This window comes from Heliangelus exortis, chromosome W (genome assembly GCF_036169615.1).
Source record: "Heliangelus exortis chromosome W, bHelExo1.hap1, whole genome shotgun sequence".
Lineage (NCBI taxonomy): Eukaryota > Metazoa > Chordata > Aves > Apodiformes > Trochilidae > Heliangelus > Heliangelus exortis.
Genome location: NC_092453.1, coordinates 1,548,129 through 1,567,968, shown reverse-complemented (window position 1 = coordinate 1,567,968; position 19,840 = coordinate 1,548,129). Strand labels below are relative to the sequence as shown.

Below are 19,840 nucleotides of genomic sequence, written 5' to 3'. Positions count from 1 at the left end.
CAACCCTTGACCCACTGGTGCGGTTGCTAGACCATGGCACTGAGTGCCACATCCAGTCTCTTTTTAAATGTCTCTAGGGATGGAGAATCCACCACCTCACCGGGCAGTCCATTCCATTGCCTGATCACCCTCTCCGTAAAAAAATTCTTTCTGATATCCAGCCTAAATCTCCCCTGGCGCAACTTAAGACTGTGTCCTCTTGTCTTGTTGAAAGTCGTCTGGGAAAAGAGACCAACTCCCACCTGGCTACAACCTCCTTTCAGGTAGTTGTAGAGAGCGATGAGGTCTCCCCTGAGCCTCCTCTTCTTCAGGCTGAACAGCCCCAGCTCCCTCAGCCTCTCTTCATAGGGCCTGTGCTCGAGTCCCTTCACCAGCCTGGTTGCCCTCCTTTGGACCTGTTCCAGGACCTCGATATCCTTCCTGAACTGAGGGGCCCAGAACTGGACACAGTACTCGAGGTGTGGCCTCACCAGGGCTGAGTACAGGGGCAGAATCACTTCCTTGGACCTGCTGGCAACGCTGTTTCTGATACAGGCCAGGATGCCATTGGCCTTCTTGGCCACCTGGGCACACTGCTGGCTCATGTTCAGCTTCCTGTCAATCCAGACTCCCAGGTCCCTTTCTGCCTGGCTGCTCTCCAACCACTCTGTGCCCAGCCTGTAGCGCTGCATGGGGTTGTTGTGGCCAAAGTACAGGATATTACACTGTGCTATGGAAGCACCACAGCTGCCGTTCAGACCAACTGTCTTCTCCCACCACAGCCCTCCTCGACAGAAGAGGAATATCAACAGGGCCTTATCACACAGCCGTCGATCAAGGCCTCCAACAGGAGTTGGATTGCTTCCAAAACATTGCACTGTGCCAAAACCACCCTTGTATGGCACACCTGTAGTGTCACATACAGTAGTTTCCAAAGTTTTAGCGGCAGCCTGTATACACCGGCTTTAGGTACATTTGCGTACCACTTCCAAAAAGCTAAGAGTTCGCTTCCTACAAGATGCAGGAGACTGCTAAGCAGTTCCAGCATCACGCTTCAAGTGACTGGACAGATCACTATCTATAGAACACTATCAACAGACCAAAATATTCCACATACTTGCACCCCAGGGAGACACCGGTTTAACTTGCGGAACTATTTCCCTCAGTAAGACACACAAGAGACAGAGATGATATCTCCATGCTAAATCTTTATTGTGCAACTGCTACTCAAAACCTTCATTACCTTTCACAGACACACACCAAAAAACCCAAAAAATAAACCAACAAAAACCCAACAGATCACATATTAAAAGTGGCTAGCTTGATGGACAACATACGAAATCCGTTCAGTGCCCATTTGTACATGTGCAGCAACTCTTGGGGTGCAAAAATCTTAGCCAGGTGACCAGCCTAACTGATGGCCAGCCAGAATACAGAGATGCACATGACAGACAGGCTGCCCACCCTTGGGCCCTTCATCCACAACTGTCTGTAATCCATTGGCCAGGCCCAGATGAGCAGCATGCTTCTTGCCAACAATCATTAAAGGCCCCAAAAGCTGGAGAAGGAAGTACAAAACCATAAATAAATAATTTTAAAAGCCATGCACTGCGGGAGATCAGTGGACAACACGCAGATTAATATAATCAAAGTACTGCTGTTTATTGAGAGTAGCGGTAGCCCTTTTATACAATCAGGCTGATAATATAAGCATATTGCTGACTGGTACAGCACATTTTTCATATGCCACAGTGCACTATCCTGAAGTGACACTTCAGTTTGAAACCGCACCTGCAAATCTGCGCGTACAAAAGGACCAGCACCCAGTAACATTTGTGCTTGCACCCCATACATCGGTGTTCTGTCTAGGAATCACAGCTGCATTTTCACACAGCATTTGCCATTTATGATGAAATTGCAATTGTTGAGAAGGAGTTAACAGAGTATTAATGAGCATTTTTGTGTCATATGGCGTCAACAATTGAGTAGTAAAAAGATGTTGCAAAAGAGATCGAGTAAACGATGATTTCAAACCGTATTGCGTAATGGCAGCTTTGGCTTCTTTTATCATTTTCCAATCTAATGCAACCCATTGACATCCTCCTCTGGGTCCCACAATTACTGGAAAAGCCATTGGACCCATATTGGGAACCATTTCTCCTTCAACTATAGCATTTTGAATAATTCCCTTCCATCTAGTTACTGGATACACACTCCCACCTCCCCCACTATCCCCCCCACCACCGTCCCCTCCCCATGTTGGACCTGGAAGAGGTGGAGCAGTGGGTGTTAAAGGGTTAAGGGAAGTAGGAGCAGGAATAGGGAACGGATCAGGGGGTAAAAATGGATTAGTGCCCCTGGGTTGTTCGGGATGTTCCCTGGAGCAAAAACTAGGGTTTTTTTTTCAGGGGTATACTCATCCTTGGTCTCCAGTTCTTTTAGTTTTTTCAGTAGTTCCCTTAGTTGCTTGTCTCCGAGTCCCAGTTCTTCCTCTGGTTGTTGCTCTATAGCAGGCATTGCTGGTGTTGACGGGGGAAGCGGAGAATAGATTGATGGCAATGGTGGTAGAGAAGATAAATCAGGCAGCGGAGGGGGGGGGGGAAGGCAACGGCGGCAGAGTGGCCAGGAGCCGCAGCAGGCAGGTGGGAGGGGGGGGGGGCTCTGCATTCTGAGATTTCTCGCCTGTGTTTTCCGGCTTATCTCCCTCTGGGTCCTCCGACAATTCTGGTGGCGGCAGCGTTTTCGGTCGCATTTGGTTTTGCTTCTTGGTCCCATTTTTACTTTACAGCGGAACCCCAGGGTCAAATGGCACAGTTGGCTGAGCTTGAATCAGTATAGCCCCCGCAGGTGCTGGTGGGGGTATTTTAGGTGTCTCAAATAACTGTTTAGAGGTCGAGTCCATATTTTGAGCATTCGTCGGTACTGGTAGATCAGGTGTTAAGGCAGCAAACGCTGAGGCTGCTGCTGCCCTCTCACTTTTCATTTCTTTTAATGTGTCTTGAATCAGTCTCCATAATGTGGCTAATTTTCCAGCCTCCTTAGATCGTTTGCTAATTTCATCCCATAGGGACTTCCCAATTTCTTCCCCCATTTCCAGCTCAAAAGCTATACCAACAGTGGGGATCAGGGCTCTCTCTTTAGCCTACTGTAGCAGCTGCTTCAGACTGCCACCCTCATAAGGTATCCCTCTCTTGGAGAGGATATGTTGGAGGAGCTTAACTACTGCCTCTTCTTCTTTAGTGAGTGTAGACCCTATCTCCTCCCCGACTGCTCACCTGATCAGGGTGAGATTCCTCCAGCACGCGTGCGCTACTACCAGCCGTCGGGGCAACGAGCTGTTTCATTCGGCTTTCCCGCTACCCTCTCATTCCAGCTGTCTTCATCGCTCCTGGGAAGCAACAGCAAGAGGGTCCCTGTTCCGGACGCCGTTTGCCAGGAAGAGAGCAAAAACATAGACTGCGACACACACCAATATGGTTAAAGTGCAGCTCCTGGATCTTTTTCAGATTACTAGGAATCCCTCTCTTAGAGAGTATACTACCTAGTAATGACACTGCCGCCTCTGTCTGCATTTGCCTCAGGTTTGCAGTGCCTACCTTACAGGGGTGAGCGGCCAACTCACTTCCAGCTCCTACTGCAATCGCCAGGCAGGGCCAACTCCCGTCTGCGTTTCCCGACGTCCAGATAGACCATCGCATGAAGCAACTAGCAGCAATTTAGTGTCCCTGTTCGGGCGCCATTTTTGGGAGATCAGTGGACAACACGCAGATAAATATAATCAAAGTATTGCCGTTTATTGAGAGTAGTGGTAGCCCTTTTATATACAGTCAGGCTGATAACATAATATAAGCACATTGCTGATTGGTACAGCACATTTTTCATATGCAACAGTGCACTATCCAACTGGTTAAATACAACTCTTTATGTGTTGTCTATGCCATGCTTTCTCATCCTGTTATTCTTCTTTTCTGCTGCCAACTCCCTTATCTTTTGCACGTAGCTGATCTTTTAGTAACCTTGTAGCTGGGCCTCAAGGCCCTTAGCTCACTCTGGCTAATGCTAAATAGTCAGGATTGCTCACATGTCCGTTTTCTTCCAAAAACTCACCAACAACGCACCAAGAGGGAAGGAGGGCAGGAAGGGAAGGAATCAGAGCAGGTAACCACCCAGAGAAACCCATTAGCCAATTCCTAGCAATTCAACCATTGCGCTTCAAATTACCACCTCTCCCACTGCAACTGACATTTTCCAAGTAGAGCTACAAAGATCCATTATGCACACTACTATAGAGAAAAAAAGAGCTATGTAATTTTTTCCAAGATAGATAGTAATGGACTACAAAACAGCCACAGAACTAAGTTTGTCTCTGGGTTAAAGCCCCCATTTAAGCTTCAGGCAACATAAGCAATTCTGGTGGAAAATAAACTTGAGGCTGCCTTTTGCATCAGTTTACAAAGTCTTTGAACTTGACTTTTATAGCTAACAGGGAAGAATCCAGCACCTCTTGACCAGCTTTGCCCTTCCTGACCCCTGACCTGCCAAAAACCCCAAGCCCTCTTCTCCATATTACAAGAAGTACTACTAACTCTTGCTCTAAACCATGACAGTAGGCATCAGACTACGCTCCAAAACAACACTGCATTTTGCACCTGAAGCACATACCCAGGGATGAGCATTTCTTTATATCATTGCTTTTAGTCAAAATGCTCAATTCTATTACGAGCTAGAGGCAGAGGATTATAGCCCCAAAATAGCCTACTGCGCTGTATCGAGAGAAAAACGGGGGATGGGAAAAGAGTCTAGTAAATTAGGAACTAATTACAGGTACAGTTCAGCATACAGAAAGCTTCCCAACACTTACAGATTCACCAGAATCTTCTGCTTCAGGTAACCTGATAATTGGCTCCTTGGGTATGATTAGGAAAAGCATCAGAGCTTGGCATGAAAGATCATGGAATGCAAGGCACTGGAGGAAGAGCAAACAGTTAAAACCTAATTGGCTTCAGAGAAGGGAAACATAGCTCAAGCAAATCACTGACCTTGTACAGCAGCAAGTTACCAGATACCCCAAATGCAAGTCAAAACGTTGATTTTCCTTACGTGCTATTAATACTTTCTATGCACAAAATACAACATATTAACAGAGTTTCCTCCAGAAATGGGATTCAGCACCCAGGAGACGGGCCTAGACTTCAGATTTCTCTTATGCAGAACCAACTCGTTCACTGTTGACTTTTACATATGTACGTACACCCGGACATCCCCGAGAAGACTGGCTGCGTGTGCTCCATCTAAGGTTTCGAGACTATCACTCTACACGAGGTAGGACCACTCCCATCCCTCAGCAGCAAACTTTTCACAACTGGAAGTGACAAAAGGATATCACGCGGCAAAAGTCTGCGGCTGCCACCAAGTGCCTTGCTGTCAGTGGCCTCCCCTACGTGTGCACACGACACGGCGAGGCTGGGAACCGAGGCAAGCCGGACAGTGCACCAGAAACCTCGCGCAGCCTCGGCAGCCGGGGGGTGGATGGGGAGGCACCGAAGAAGCGCGATATTTTAGCGATGATGCAGTAGAGAGCGCCACAACCCAGAGAAAGCCCCGTCCGTCCCCCGCCCTTCCAGCCACCTGCAGACACGCCACCAACCGCCCTGCCGCGCTTGCGGGCAACGCGCAACCGGTCTCTGGCTCAGGGTGCCTGCGAGCGCGGGGGGAGGGGAAGAGAAGGGCAACAGGAAGGGAAAGCGAGGGGAACCGCGCACGGTGCAAAGCCACGCCTACCTCCTCGTACTCGTAGATGACGCTGGCGGGGAAGCGTCTTGCCGATGATCTTTCTGAACACACTAGTGGCGGGCGCCACCCGGCCTGACAGCCCGTGCCCCAAGAATCTCGTCGGCCACGACTACACCCGTTCTCGTCCCCACGCTTCCTCCAGTGGGCCAGGCCCGCCACGGCGCCCATGGCAGATCCCGCGTCTCGATTGGCTTTTTTGTCTGTCGTTTTCGCTTGCTCCCGCCCCTTTGTCGACCCAGTGCTTCCCGGGGATCAGGGAGTTTGCATGCTTTCGGGGCGCGGAGGGATCCGACATGGGGCTGGAGGGAGAAGACGTCCGACGAGCGATCTGTGTCTTTTAGTGCTACCACCCTGAGGGCGGGCAACGAGGTCTCGCAAGAGGCTGTTGTAGCTAGAAGTACTATTTATTGTTATCCATTACCGCATAGAGTTCACCCCAAACGTACTTGTGGCTTTTCGTTGCTGCTCCCTCCAGTCAAAAGACTGCTTTTGTCTAGGAAGGGCAGGCCTTAGCTTTTCAGAACATGTCACAGAACCAACAGAAGTTGCTCTGAATTCTTCCCTGAAAGCCCCATTTCATTGCAGATGTCTCCAAGCTGCACACCTCCTGGGAGAAAATAAAATACAAAGCATGTATTCATCACAGGAGGCTTGAAGGCGGGAGGGCAGATCAAGATAGGATTTGCGCTAAGCTGGGTAGGAGGCTTTGAGAAAAATAGGCAGTGCCCCCAAAGCTGCCCAAGGGTGGTCTGTGGTACCCTGCACCACTGGGGATAGGGAGCAATTTGATTCCATATAATCCATGATCAAGAGACCAAGTGGAGAAGATAAATCATTTGATCAAATTGCAAATTGTAAAATTAGGCCAGGAAGCCAACCTGTCCTGGGCCCAGTTGTTACCCTTGGCACTCCTGAGGTTAAGAACTAAACCCAAGGCTGAGGAAGGGCTAAGTATGGGAGGCCCTATATTGTGCAGGACACCAAGTACTGCATGGAAAAAGAGCAGAGGTGGGCACAATACCTATATGGTAGAAGCACTTCTGACACGGCGCAAACAATAAATGCTACTTGCAATCTACCAGATGGGTATTGGTGGTTGTGTGGAGATTTAAAGGCCCCAAAACAGTTACCACATAATTGGACAGGAGATTGTATAATGGTATATCTGGCTCCTCCATTACAAATGTATCGTAAGGAGAGCATGACAGGTATTGTATGAGGAGTTGGGAGAAAGTTTAATAAGCTAACTGTTTCTAATCCCTTGATTAGATACAATACTGGTTTTCACAATTTTGTTAGGGCCTTGATTCCTACTTTGGGTGTGGCGCAGCTTGAGCAGGATATAGTTAATATCTCAAGTGAAATGGAGTTAATAGCTAATTCGACTGCTGATGCTATTTCTCATCTAAATCCAGAGATTAATTCTCTGCATGGAATGGTTCTCCAAAATAGGATGGCTCTAGATATTAAAACTGTTTAGAGACAGAGTTTTAAGCCTTTAAACAGCAAAGGTATTTATTTGCGGATCCGGGGAACTCCCAGCTCTCGCTGGACAAAAAGTTCCGAGGGTTAAGGGAAAGGGTTAGGGTATTTATACAGTAAAAGGGGAGGTTACAACATCGTTACATCCTCAATTCTTGCTGACTTCATTATATTGTTACAAGGCAATATCAGACTCTATCCATAACTTTCTTCTTATCTGTTGGTGGTGGCATCCTTTATGTCCTTCATGTGAAGATGTTCACATTCTTTGGTGCCCAGCTGGTGCCTAAATGGTCTTGGCAGTGTCTTGTTTTAAGAACAAGACCTACATTTTAATTATCTTCGAGACAGAAGCTAATCTCGTTCTGGCCTTGTGTTTGGTTACATTGTTCTAGTGGAAAATGATATGTCTCAGCTGCTTTGTTCACTTCTTTCTCAGTTTAACCCTAAATTTTACTGGTTATGAATACAAATTCATTAACATATTACAAGTTTTAATTCTACATAAAGTAAATTCACATTCATTGCTTGTATAATTGCTTGTATAATCTTAGCACAAAAGTGCGAGCCTCTGTCTGCGGAGATGCTCCTAGGCACCCCGACCCTCGGTATGATTTCATTAAACAAGACTTTAGTTACTTCTCTTTCTTTGCTTGTTCTGCATGGGAACGCTTCAGGCCACCCAGAAAATGTATCAGTCAAAACCAAGAGGTATTTATACCCCCCTTTCCTTGGGAGTTCAGAGAAATCAATCTGCCACACTTCCCCTGGGAATTTTCCTCTATCAATTACCCCCTGGTGTACCTTTGTTCCCATGTTTGGATTATTTTCCAAACAGCGTTCACATTGGGATGTGACCTGTTTCACTGCTGTGAATAGCTTTGGCCCTGCTATTCTAACTTTTAAATGCTGATGAAGAGGATCTAATCCCCAGTGGGCCTTGTCATGTTCTGTTTTTACAAATTGCCATACTAATTTCTCTGGCAGCACTAGTTGTCCTGATTCTAGCTGACCCCATCCACTATCTAACATTTTACCTTTGTTTCTTTGTATCCACTTATGGTCTGATTCCTGGTACTCTGGTTGAAAATTAGTATCTAATTCTTCTGGTACCAGGGCCAATACTAAATGCTTGGCTCTTGCAGCAGCTAATTTAGCTTCCGCATCTGCTGCTCTATTACCTATTTCTGGAACAGTGTTACCTTTCAGGTGCCCCTTGCAATGCATTATGGCCACTTGGGTTGGGATCTGAATAGCCTCCAGCAACTGTAGGATATATCTTCTGCATATTTTCTGGGTCTTCCTTGGGCAGTCAGCAGTCCTTGCTCCTTCCAGATTGCCCCGTGGGCATGTACAACGGAGAAGGCATATTCCAAATCCGTCCCTATGTTAATTCTTTTCCTTCTTGCAAACTGAAGGGCTCGGGTAAGAGCTATCAGTGCGGCCTTCTGCGCTGAGGTTCTTGCAGGTAAAGGATTCGATTCAATTACCTGTTCTGTTGTAGTTACTGCATAGCCGGCTGTTCTTACCCCCTGCTTTACGAAGCTACTGCCATCCCAGAACCAGTCATCTGCCCCTTCGAGTGGCTCTTCCTTGAGATCCGGGTGACTGGAATACACAGCCTCGATGGTTTCTAGGCAGTCATGCTCAATTGGCTCTGCTGGTATTCTTCCTTCTAGAAATGAGGCTGGGTTGACAACATTAGTTACTTGAATGGTTACATCATCTGATTCGCTAAAATCGCCCAGTACTTCAGGAACTGGGAGGGTGACAGCCAATGGCCACCTTTCTGTTCCAGTATTGCTGATACAGTGTGGGACACTAATACAGTCATTTTCTGGCCCATAGTGAGTTTTCTGGCCTCTTCTATGTTTATGATTACTGCAGCCACTGCCTTCAGGCATGTGGGCCATCCTTTACTTACTTCGTCTGGTTGCTTAGAGAAGTAAGCCACAGCCCTTTTGTATGGCCCCAGTTGTTGAGCTAGGACTCCCAGGGCCATTCCCTGGCGTTCATGTGAGAACAGCCAAAATGGTTTTGTTACATCAGGTAGACCTAATGCTGGGGCTTTCATCAGCTCTTGTTTCAGTCTTCTAAAGGCTGCTTCTGCTTCAGGAGTCCAGACTAGGATAATTTTAGATTGCTTTAACAAATCATACAGAGGTTTGGCATGTATCCCATACTGATACATCCACAGGCAACACCAACCTGTTATTCCCAGGAAGGCTCGCAGGTCTCTCACTGTTTCAGGTCTGGGCATCTGGCAGATGGCTTCTTTCCTCGAGGTTCCCAGGGATCGCTGTCCTCCAGAGATCTCGTATCTTAGGTAGACCACCTTTTCCTGCACCAGCTGTGCTTTCTGTTGGGAGACTCGATAACCGTTTAAACCCAAGAAATTTAACAACGAGATTGTCGACTCAACACATTGTTCTTCTGTTTCAGTTGCTATCAGTAAATCATCCACGTATTGCAGAAGAGTGCCCTCTCCCTGTGGCCGCTCCCACTGTTCCAATTCTTTGGCCAATTTATTTCCAAATATTGTAGGACTATTTTTATAACCTTGAGGTAACACCGTCCAGGTTAGTTGTGTTTTTCTCCCTTTACTCACAGACTCCCATTTGAAGGCAAAAATCTTTTGGCTTTCTGGGGCTAAGATAAGGCAGAAAAATGCATCTTTTAAATCTCAGCCTTTTCTGCTTGGCCTGTCGCCCCCACAACATGTACAAATTCATCAGATTTTGGCATCGATAACGATGGGGGCAGCCTGCTTTGATAATGCTACATCCACAGGCTCCCGTAGCAGTGCAGCCTGCTCCCTTCCAGTTTTAAAACAAGTTCTTTTTCCATGTCTGATAATTCAGATAGCATTAGATCAATATCCTCCCAGTCAGCATCTAAATTCTTTGCAGTTAATTCAAACCTTCAAGCGACCCCTTCTGCATCTCTCCTCAATTTTTCACTTCCTCTCTCCAATTGTTAAGGTTGCTTGTGGTAAATGATATTTTTATCCGTGCTTGTTCTCCTAATTTGGGCATTACTTGTCGAAGAGGGGCTATTGTATGGTTCTCTGGGATTTCTTTTCCTCCCTCTAATTCACCCTCTCCGGTCTGAGCTTTTGTCTTTATTTCTGCCCTTTCTGCTTCTGCTTTTTCTGCCTTCAGTCTTGCTTTCTCTGCTTCAAGTTTCGCCCTCTCTGCTTTGGCTTTAGCTTCTACCCTAGCTTTTTCCGCTTCTAATCTTGCCCTCTCTTCTCCTATTTTTGCCATTTCTGCCTCCCTTTCCTTTTCCTTTCGCTCGGTTGCCCTTGTGTAATATGGATGGCTAGTCCCTTCTCCGGGATCATCTCCCAGGTTTTCGGTGTCTGCTCTACTCTCTCTCTTCTTCACCCTTTTCCCTGTCTCCTGCGGGTCTTTCTCCTCGTCTTTGTCTCCCCCTACCGGCTTTCGCGGAACACTTTTCAATTCTTTTTTTCTCGCTTCCCGATTCTACGGAGCTACTGCCGCTTTCCTGTTGTAATATTGGCGGCGGTACTCCACATCCTGGCACAAGGGGCTGATATTCTTGGAGGCTAACGGTACTTTCCGCTTCACTATTTTTTCCTTTCAACTTAAGGCATCGTTTCCCTATGCTACACGCATCACAACAGCGTTCCTTTAGCTTGCTGCTTTTCTGATCCCATTCTAGTGCTAAAACAAAGGGATCTTGAGGTGATACATTTATTCCAGAATTTTTTGCCATTCCGGCTTACCCCTTAAGGTAAAGAACATGTCTGCATACATTACTTCATCCCACTTTTCCATTCTACGGAGAAACAGCAGAAGTTGTAGGATGGTATTTTAGTTTAAACTCCCCCCTGGTGGCCATTTTTCTCCATCATCTAATTTATACAGAGGCCACCAATCCTGACAATATTTCGCAAGTGTCTTTTTCTTTATATTTCCCCCCGGAATTCCACCTAACACTTCCAATGCTTTAAAATGCATCCCAAGGGGGTTTTAGCATTAATTTCCTTACTCTGTTCAGTCCCCATTATGCCTACTCCAGAGGTTACAACTGGGGGGGGGGCCCTTTCTGGATTACCAAATTCTATTCAGATTTCAGCAATTTACAATTTCAACACCTTAATCAACTTATTCTAGCATTCAAGAGCACTTCCTATTTTGTTTTAACAATCCACATTCACACCACTCGCTTCGTCCGTCTCTGGCCGGCCCCCTCGCGGGTGACACGGAAACGCAAATCGGGACTCCGCAATCGCTTCGCAATTAAATTGCGTCTCAGTCACTCACTTTCACACACAGTCACGCACTTTCAGTCAGAACTTTGCACAGGTAGAATTTTACACAGAACCTTACACGTTGCTTTACCGCCTATGGTCACAAGATGCCGCTATAAACCACGGATACTGCCGGTGCTGCGGCAAAAGACTCCCCGCAACCCCCCCCCCCCCCGAAGATAAAGCTATAAAATTTTTCTTCGACAGGGACGCGTAATCACAACACTTAACTCTCTTAAAAGTGGCGCAACAAGATAGCACAATCAACAACCAACATATAAGCGAAGGATCCCAGAATCAACGACCACAGCATTAACAGAAGCCTGTTATCAATACCATACAATTCTCCTGGGGACTCAAACCCCGAAAGGGACTCGAACCCTTCTCCTTGAGAATCAGGGTTAACCGGACTTGAACCGCTTAACCCTGAAAAGGGACTCAGACCTGGCCCGGACTCGAACCTGCCAGTCTGGGGGCGTCCCCCGCGTCCCGATAAATCCTGGGGGACCCTAACCCCCGTAAATCTTGGGGCACTCTAACCCCCTCAAATCCTGGGAGGACTCGAACCTCTCTTTCCCTGGAGGCCTCAAAACCCAAACAAATATATATATAAATACCTTTTCAGTATGAGGAAGGTCTGGTGTCCATCGGCGCGTAGGAGCCAAGGGAGTAGGGGAGGCTTATCCGACAGAATTCTTCGGGGGGGCCCCAAAAGCGTCCCCGGATCCCCTGGATCACGGCACAACGGAGTCCAGTCCTGCCGCAATCACCAAATTGAAGCCAAAAAGGCCTAATAAAACTGTTTAGAGACAGAGTTTTAAGCCTTTAAACAGCAAAGGTATTTATTTGTGGATCCGGGGAACTCCCAGCTCTCGCTGGACAAAAAGTTCTGAGGGTTAAGGGAAAGGGTTAGGGTATTTATACAGTAAAAGGGGAGGTTACAACATCGTTACATCCTCAATTCTTGCTGACTTCATTATATTGTTACAAGGCAATATCAGACTCTATCCATAACTTTCTTCTTATCTGTTGGTGGTGGCATCCTTTATGTCCTTCATGTGAAGATGTTCACATTCTTTGGTGCCCAGCTGGTGCCTAAATGGTCTTGGCAGTGTCTTGTTTTAAGAACAAGACCTACATTTTAATTATCTTCGAGACAGAAGCTAATCTCGTTCTGGCCTTGTGTTTGGTTACATTGTTCTAGTGGAAAATGATATGTCTCAGCTGCTTTGTTCACTTCTTTCTCAGTTTAACCCTAAATTTTACTGGTTATGAATACAAATTCATTAACATATTACAAGTTTTAATTCTACATAAAGTAAATTCACACAAACAGCTTGGCCTGCTCTCCTCTCCTTACAGAAGTTAATCCTGTCAGGATCTTTCTCTTTTTCAATATAATCACAGGTAATGTGGGGGGAGTGTGTACTTTGATTAATACAAGTTGTTGTACCTATGTAGATGAATATAATAAAATAGAAGTAGATATTCAAAAGATTTGGGATCATGCTAAGGTCTTGCATGAAGTAACTCAAGATGATACATCTCGGAGTTTGGCTGAATTATGGGAAAAGCTTACTTCTTGCCTACCCAACTTTGCTTGGCTTAAACAATTGTTTGTTTCGATAATTACAATAACTGTATTAGGATTATTTGTTTGCCTCTTGTTTAGATGTTTTATGTGTTGTACTAACAGAGCAATGAATGACTATGAGCAGTGGAAGAAACATCAACTCTGTCAAAAGGTAGAATCATGCAAATGTTTCAAAAGAAACCTAGACAGAGAAAGTATTCTTTAGATTAAGTAAAAGAATTTACTAACTGTATAGAAAAGGGGGGAGTTGATTCAGACATTAACAGGTTAAAATGAAGAAGGCCAGATGTAGAGACCCTATTAATCCACTAATATATCTTTGTCACAGATAGCAGGAGCTAAGAATGTTTAGATAAGCATTACAGAATCACAGAATCATCCGAGTTGGATAGGACTTCTGAGATCATCAAGTCCAACCCCTTAATCCACTACCTCTGTGGTTACTAGATCATGACACTGAGTGCCACATCCAGTCTCTTTTTAAAAACCTTCAGGGACGGAGAATCCACCACCTCCCTCAGCAGCCCATTCCAATGCCTGATTACTCTCTCTGTAAAGAATTTCTTCCTAATATCTAACCTAAACCTTCCCTGGCAGAGCTTAAGACCATGCCCTTTTGTCTTACTGGTAGCTACTTGGGAGAAGACACTGACCCCCACCTGGCTACAACCTCCTTTTAGGTAGTTGTAGAGAGTGATGAGGTCTCCCCTGAGCCTTCTCCAAACTAAACAACCCCAGCTCCCTCAGCTGTTCCTCATACAACTTGTGCTGGAGTCCCTTCACCAGCCTCATTGCCCTTCTCTGGACCTGCTCCAGCACCTCAATATCCTTCCTGAACTGAGGGGCCCAGAACTGGATACACTACTCAAGGTGTGGTGTTGCGGGGGGGAGGCGACCTTAGGGGTTCATCGCGAAGTCAAAGATGAGTCCTCACAGAGGTATGATTGATGCTTTGAGAGTTTATTACGTACAAAAACAGTTTATATACTGTTTCAGTGTCCATGCCCCCTCCACCGCACTCCAAAACTACCTACTACAGGTCACCCGGTGCTGTTCACACACAGCAAAAGTGAATCCTATTGGTGCAGGGGTGGGAATCACTTGTTTTTCACTTCATGCCTCTTCCTAATCCAGCGTCAAAGACAGGGTGTCCTTGTAACTCTGATAGGTCTCAAACATGGGGTTGTGCATGCAGCAATGCAGCACGCCCCCGCCTTTCAAGCCATCCCCCTACAGTGTGGCCTCACCAGCGCTGAGTACAGGGGAAGAATCACTTCCCTGGGTCTGTTGGCTGCACTGTTCCTGATACAGGCCAGGATGCCATTGGCCTTCTTGGCCACCTGAACACACTGCTGGCTCATGTTCAGCTTCCTGTCAATTCAAACTCCCAGGTCCCTTTCTGCCTGGCTGCTCTCCAGCCACTCTGTGCCCAGCCTGGAGCTCCCCATGGGGTTGTTTGGCCAAAGTGCAGGACCCGGCACTTGGCCTTGTTGAACCTCATCCCGTTGGAATCAGCCCAACTCTCCAGTCTGTCCAGGTCCCTCTGCAGAGCCCTCCTGCCTTCCAGCTGATCGACACCCCCCCCAGCTTAGTGTCATCTGCAAATTTGCTGATGATGGACTCAATCCCCTCATCTAAATCATCAATGAAGATATTAAACAGAACTGGGCCCAGCACTGATCCCTGGGGGACACCACTAGTGACCGGCCGCCAACTGGATGCAGCACCGTTCACCACCACTCTCTGGGCCCAGCTGTCCAGCCAGTTCCTAACCCAGCACAGAGTGCTCCTGTCTAAGCCTTGGGCTGACAGATTTTCCAGGAGAATGCTATGGGAGATGGTGTCAAAGGCTTTGCTGAAGTCCAGGTAGACTCCACGCACAGCCTTCCCCTCATCCACCAGGCGGGTCACCTGATCATAAAAGGAGATCAGGTTGGTGAGAGAGGACCTGCCCTTCCTAAACCTGTGCTGGCTGGGTCTGATCCCTTGTCCATCCTGTATGTGCTGTATGATTGCCCCCAGGACGATCTGCTCCATAGCCTTGCCAGGCACTGAGGTCAGGCTGACAGGCCTGTAGTTTCCTGTGTCCTCTTTCCGTCCCTTTTTGTGTACATTTGTGTGACATTTGCCAACTTCCAATCATCTGGGACCTCCCCAATGAGCCAGGACCATTTGTAAATGATGGAGAGCAGTTTGGTGAGCTCTTCTTCCAGCTCTGTCATCACCCTGGGGTGGATCCTGTCTGGTCCCATAGACTTGTGAGGATCCAAGTGGCTCAGCAGGTCACAAACTGTTCCCTTCAGAATTACAGGGGAGCTACTCAGCTTCCTATTTCTCTGTATAAGCCCCAGAAGCCAGCTGCCCTCAAAACAACCTATCTGACTGTTGAAAACTGAGGTAAAGTGTTAAATACCTCAGCCTTTTCCTCATCTTTGGTAAATATGTTTCCCCCCATGTCCAACAAAGAATGGAGGTTTTCCCTGCCTTTCCTTTTGCCATTGATGCATCTGTAGAAAGACTTTTTGTTATCCTTAATGGAAGTGGCAAGATTGAGTTCAAATTGTGCCTTCGTCTCTCTAATTTTCTTTCTACATGACCTAACTATATTCCTAAACTCTTCCTGAGTAGTTAGCCCTTTTTTCCATAGACTTTAAGCTGTCTTTTTACCCTGAATTTCCTTCAGTATCTCTCTGTTCAGCCAGACCAGTCATCTTCCCCTCTGGCTTGCCTTTCAACACACAGGGACAGTCTGCTCCTGTGCATTCAGGACTTGCTCCTTGAAGTATACCCACCCCTCCTGGACCCCTTTGTTTTCAAGGGCTGTTTCCCAGGGTACACTCTGAATCAGTCTTCTGAATAGGCCAAAATTTGCCCTCCGAAAGTCCAGTGTAGAGGTTTTACTGTTGGCCCTCCTTGCATCCCTGTGTATTGACAACTCTATTATTTCATGGTCACTGTGCCCCAGACAGCCTCTGAGCACTACATCTCCCACCAGCCCCTCTCTGTTTGTAAACAGAAGGTCTAGTGGGGACCCATCCCTGGTGGGCTCATTTACCAGCTGAAGCAGGAAATTATCCTCTATATGCTCCAGGAATATCCTAGACTGCCTCTTCTCTGCTGTGTCGAGTTCCCAGCAGACATCCGGCAGGTTAAAATCACCCACAAGAAAAAGTGTTGCCCGAAGTCAAGACACAAACCAACAGAGTGTCAGTTTATGCGGTGCTTTATTCGGGGCCCGGGAAACCTGAGGACTAGCGTCCCAAGTCAGGATTCCAACGATCCTCGTTTTCGGTTCAGCTTTTATACCCTTTTACAATGAAGCCTTCGTGCGAAATTTCATGTACTTCAGTTACAAAACAATTACATACATCATGCAGATAACAATAGATAGACATCCACAAACCACAAATCTCTCATACTTTTCTCAACTTAAGATATTGTTTTAACTGACTCCCACCACCAACCCCCCTTACATGCGTAATAACCCTTATCTTCAATGTCAGTTTACTTTTCTTCATGTTCTATATGCTCGACTAATCCCCTTTGATAAACTGTTCCCCTCTTCCCAGCACATTCCTTGTTGATAAACTGTTCCCCTCTTCTCAGCACATTAACACATTCCTTGCTAGTTTCCAAGACCCGCTCCCAGGGCCTGTTTTTCTGTCCTGCTTGACCAGTCCAAACCTTAGCATAACTACTTCTAAATTTCTATTTCTTTCGCTACTTGCAACAAGTCCCCCCTTTTGAGCATCCTTCGATCTTCTTTCGCAAGGATGCTCAACCTCTCAAGCTGCTGGTTTTTTGTCAGGCGGGTGGGGTGAGTTGTCTTGTGGGAGGATCACCTCTCTTCGGGTTATGGCCTTCATGACCCTCCGAGTGTGTCGGCCTTCCTTTGCAATCATTCCTAAAAGACACTTGTATACTACTAAAGCAACCATAATGATTATAATTATCATGATTCCATATTGTACAATTGATGATATCCAACCGGAGACCTGGATCCCCAGGGAGCTGAATATTGCTCCAACCCAATTATGTTCTGCCTCTCTTTGAACATCGTGGACCCTGCCCTCAATTTGTCCCAATTGACTAATATCTTTTCTACCTTCTGAGTGACATTTGGGATGTGTACACAACAATGCTCATCCTTATCATGCAGATACCCACAGACACCATGCTCTTTTAGTAATATCATGTCCAATGCCATTCTATTTTGTAGCTGTAAATTCAGGTCCTTAAATCCTTCCATGCCTCTATTGTCTTAGGGACAAACCGGCATGTCCAGGAAGCATTCCTCAATGACTCCGGCATTTCAGTCACAGGTATTATTCCCCATGGTATGCGTTCACCTGCTGCCTGGGGTAATGGTAAACAAGCTGTGATTTCTGTTACATTTTGCATGAGGCCGAAATCTCTGATTAGTCCTACTACCAAATTTTCTTGGCCTCTGCCCTTGGTCAATTCTCCGACATCAGTAACCTGTAGCGTCACCCTCCTTTTTCCACATAGGATGTATTTATTGTAAAAAACTGCACATCCCCATAATCAAAACTGTCCCGTACCTGCACTAAGCAAGTATACTTCCCTTCGTTTTTCCGGGTCACATTGGGTATCTGCAGGATAGTTGCTCCTTCCTGGCGCGGCTCATCCCAAGCTGTCTTTACCCCCTCTGTAATCAGTTCGTCCTCCGTAACCCATTTCCACCTCACGATAATTTCAGCGGATCCAGCTCCCTGGTCATCAGTAAACAAACAGGTCAGATTAACATCAGATCCCTCAGGTCTCAACAGATAAGATTCCGGTACATTAACTTTTACAAAGGTTTCTGTTAACACAATCAAGCTTAGGAAAATCAGTATCCCTAAGATTTCCTTCTGAACACCATCCTTGTTGGAGACAAAGGCTCTACCGACCATTGCGTAGGGACCTTCTTGACCCTGGTGTAGTGAATCCAGTTGTCGATCCCGTCGACCTTGACAGCCGTGTAGGTGGTCATGATCACCTGGTGAGGACCGTCCCATGTCTCCTTCAGTGGCTCCACTGACCAGTTCCGTATGTAGACTTGGTCTCCTGGAAGGATGTCGTGGGCCGGATTTTCCAGGGGTAGGGGTCGATTCCACTGCAACGCTCCTCTGAGTGCTGTAAGAGTCTTATTCAGAGACAACACATAATTTAATATCACCTGATCTCCCACCAAATGAGGGTCCCCCTGGTAGGTAGCAGCATGGTAGGGTTTGCCGTACAAAATTTCGTACGGACTTACCCCTATCCTTTCCCTTGGTTTGATCCTAACCCTTAACAGAGCTAAAGGCAATGCCTGTGGCCACTGGATTTTTGCTTCTTGGCAAATTTTCTTAATTTGGTTTTTCAGTGTTTGATTCATCCGCTCTACCTTACCACTTGATTGGAGCCTCCAGGGCGTGTGCAGATTCCAAGTTATTCCTAACGTTACAGAAATCTCCTGCATGATCCCTGCAGTGAAATGAGGACCCCTATCGGATGATAGCCCTAACAGCACCCCAAATCTAGGGATGATTTCTTTCAGAAGTGTTTTTATCACTTCTTTTGCCTGATTAGTCCTGCAAGGGAAAGCTTCTGGCCATCCCGAGAATGTGCACACATACACCAACAGGTATTTGTATGCTTGGGCCTTTGGTAACTCAGAGAAGTCTATCTGCCAATAATCTCCTGGTTGGGGACCTACCTGCAACTTACCCATTTGAACCTGCCTCCTTACCACTGGGTTGTTTTTGATACACACCGGACACATTGCATTTACCCTTTTTGCCAATGTTAACATCTGGTTTGAGAATATTTCGTTTTTCAAAAATTTTACCATTGCCTCTGCACCCCAGTGACACTTATTATGTTCTGTTTCCAATACTGTCTTCATGATCCTTACCGGCAGGATCACCTGTCCTGTTGGGGTCACATACCAACCCTTGATGTTCTTTCGTGCCTGCAACATCTGAGCCAGCTTCTCGTCCTCTGGTGAGTAATGTGGTTTGTCTTCCATGTGTGCAGTGGCAGGGTTGCTCCGGGCCGGTATCAAAGCTAATTGAGTCCATGCCTTTCTGGCAGCCTGCCTTGCCACTTGATCCGCTTGTCGATTTCCCTGGGACTCTTTTCCTGGATCGTTCCGATGTCCTTTGACATGCATCACTGCAACTGCCGATGGTTTATAAATCGCTTCCAGTAACATGATTACCTCTTCCCTGTGTTTGATTGACGACCCCTGCGAATTAAGAAGTCCCCGCTCCTTCCACAGAGCCCCATGCACATGTACCACTCCAAATGCATATTTGGAATCAGTCCATATGTTGACTCTCTTCCCTTGGCTCAGCACCAGGGCCCTTACCATAGCCCAAATTTCTGCCTTCTGCGCTGACGTGCCCAGGGGCAATGCTTTTGCTTCCACTATCTGCTGCAAGGTGACCACTGCATACCCTGCATACCTGATACCACTTTCCACAAAGCTGGACCCGTCCGTGAACAGTTCCCAATCAGGGTCCGGCAGTGGCTCATCTTTCAGGTCCTTCCGGCTGGCGTACACTTGTTCGATTACCTCCACGCAGTCATGTTCCAGCTCTCCTTCTTCCTGGGTGGACCTGAGAAACTCTGCTGGGTTAAGGTGATTTGTTATTTTCAGTTCCACATCATCCTGTTCCCTCAGTTGGGCCTGGTATTGGAGCATCCTGCTTGATGAGAGCCAATGA

At 46.7% G+C, this 19,840-nt stretch overlaps 1 pseudogene; it reads left to right on the top strand.

The window, feature by feature from the left end:
• The first annotated feature begins 6,763 nt into the window (after positions 1 to 6,763).
• On the top strand, positions 6,764 to 17,695 carry LOC139789136 (endogenous retrovirus group V member 2 Env polyprotein-like; annotated as a pseudogene).
• The last annotated feature ends 2,145 nt before the right edge of the window (positions 17,696 to 19,840 follow it).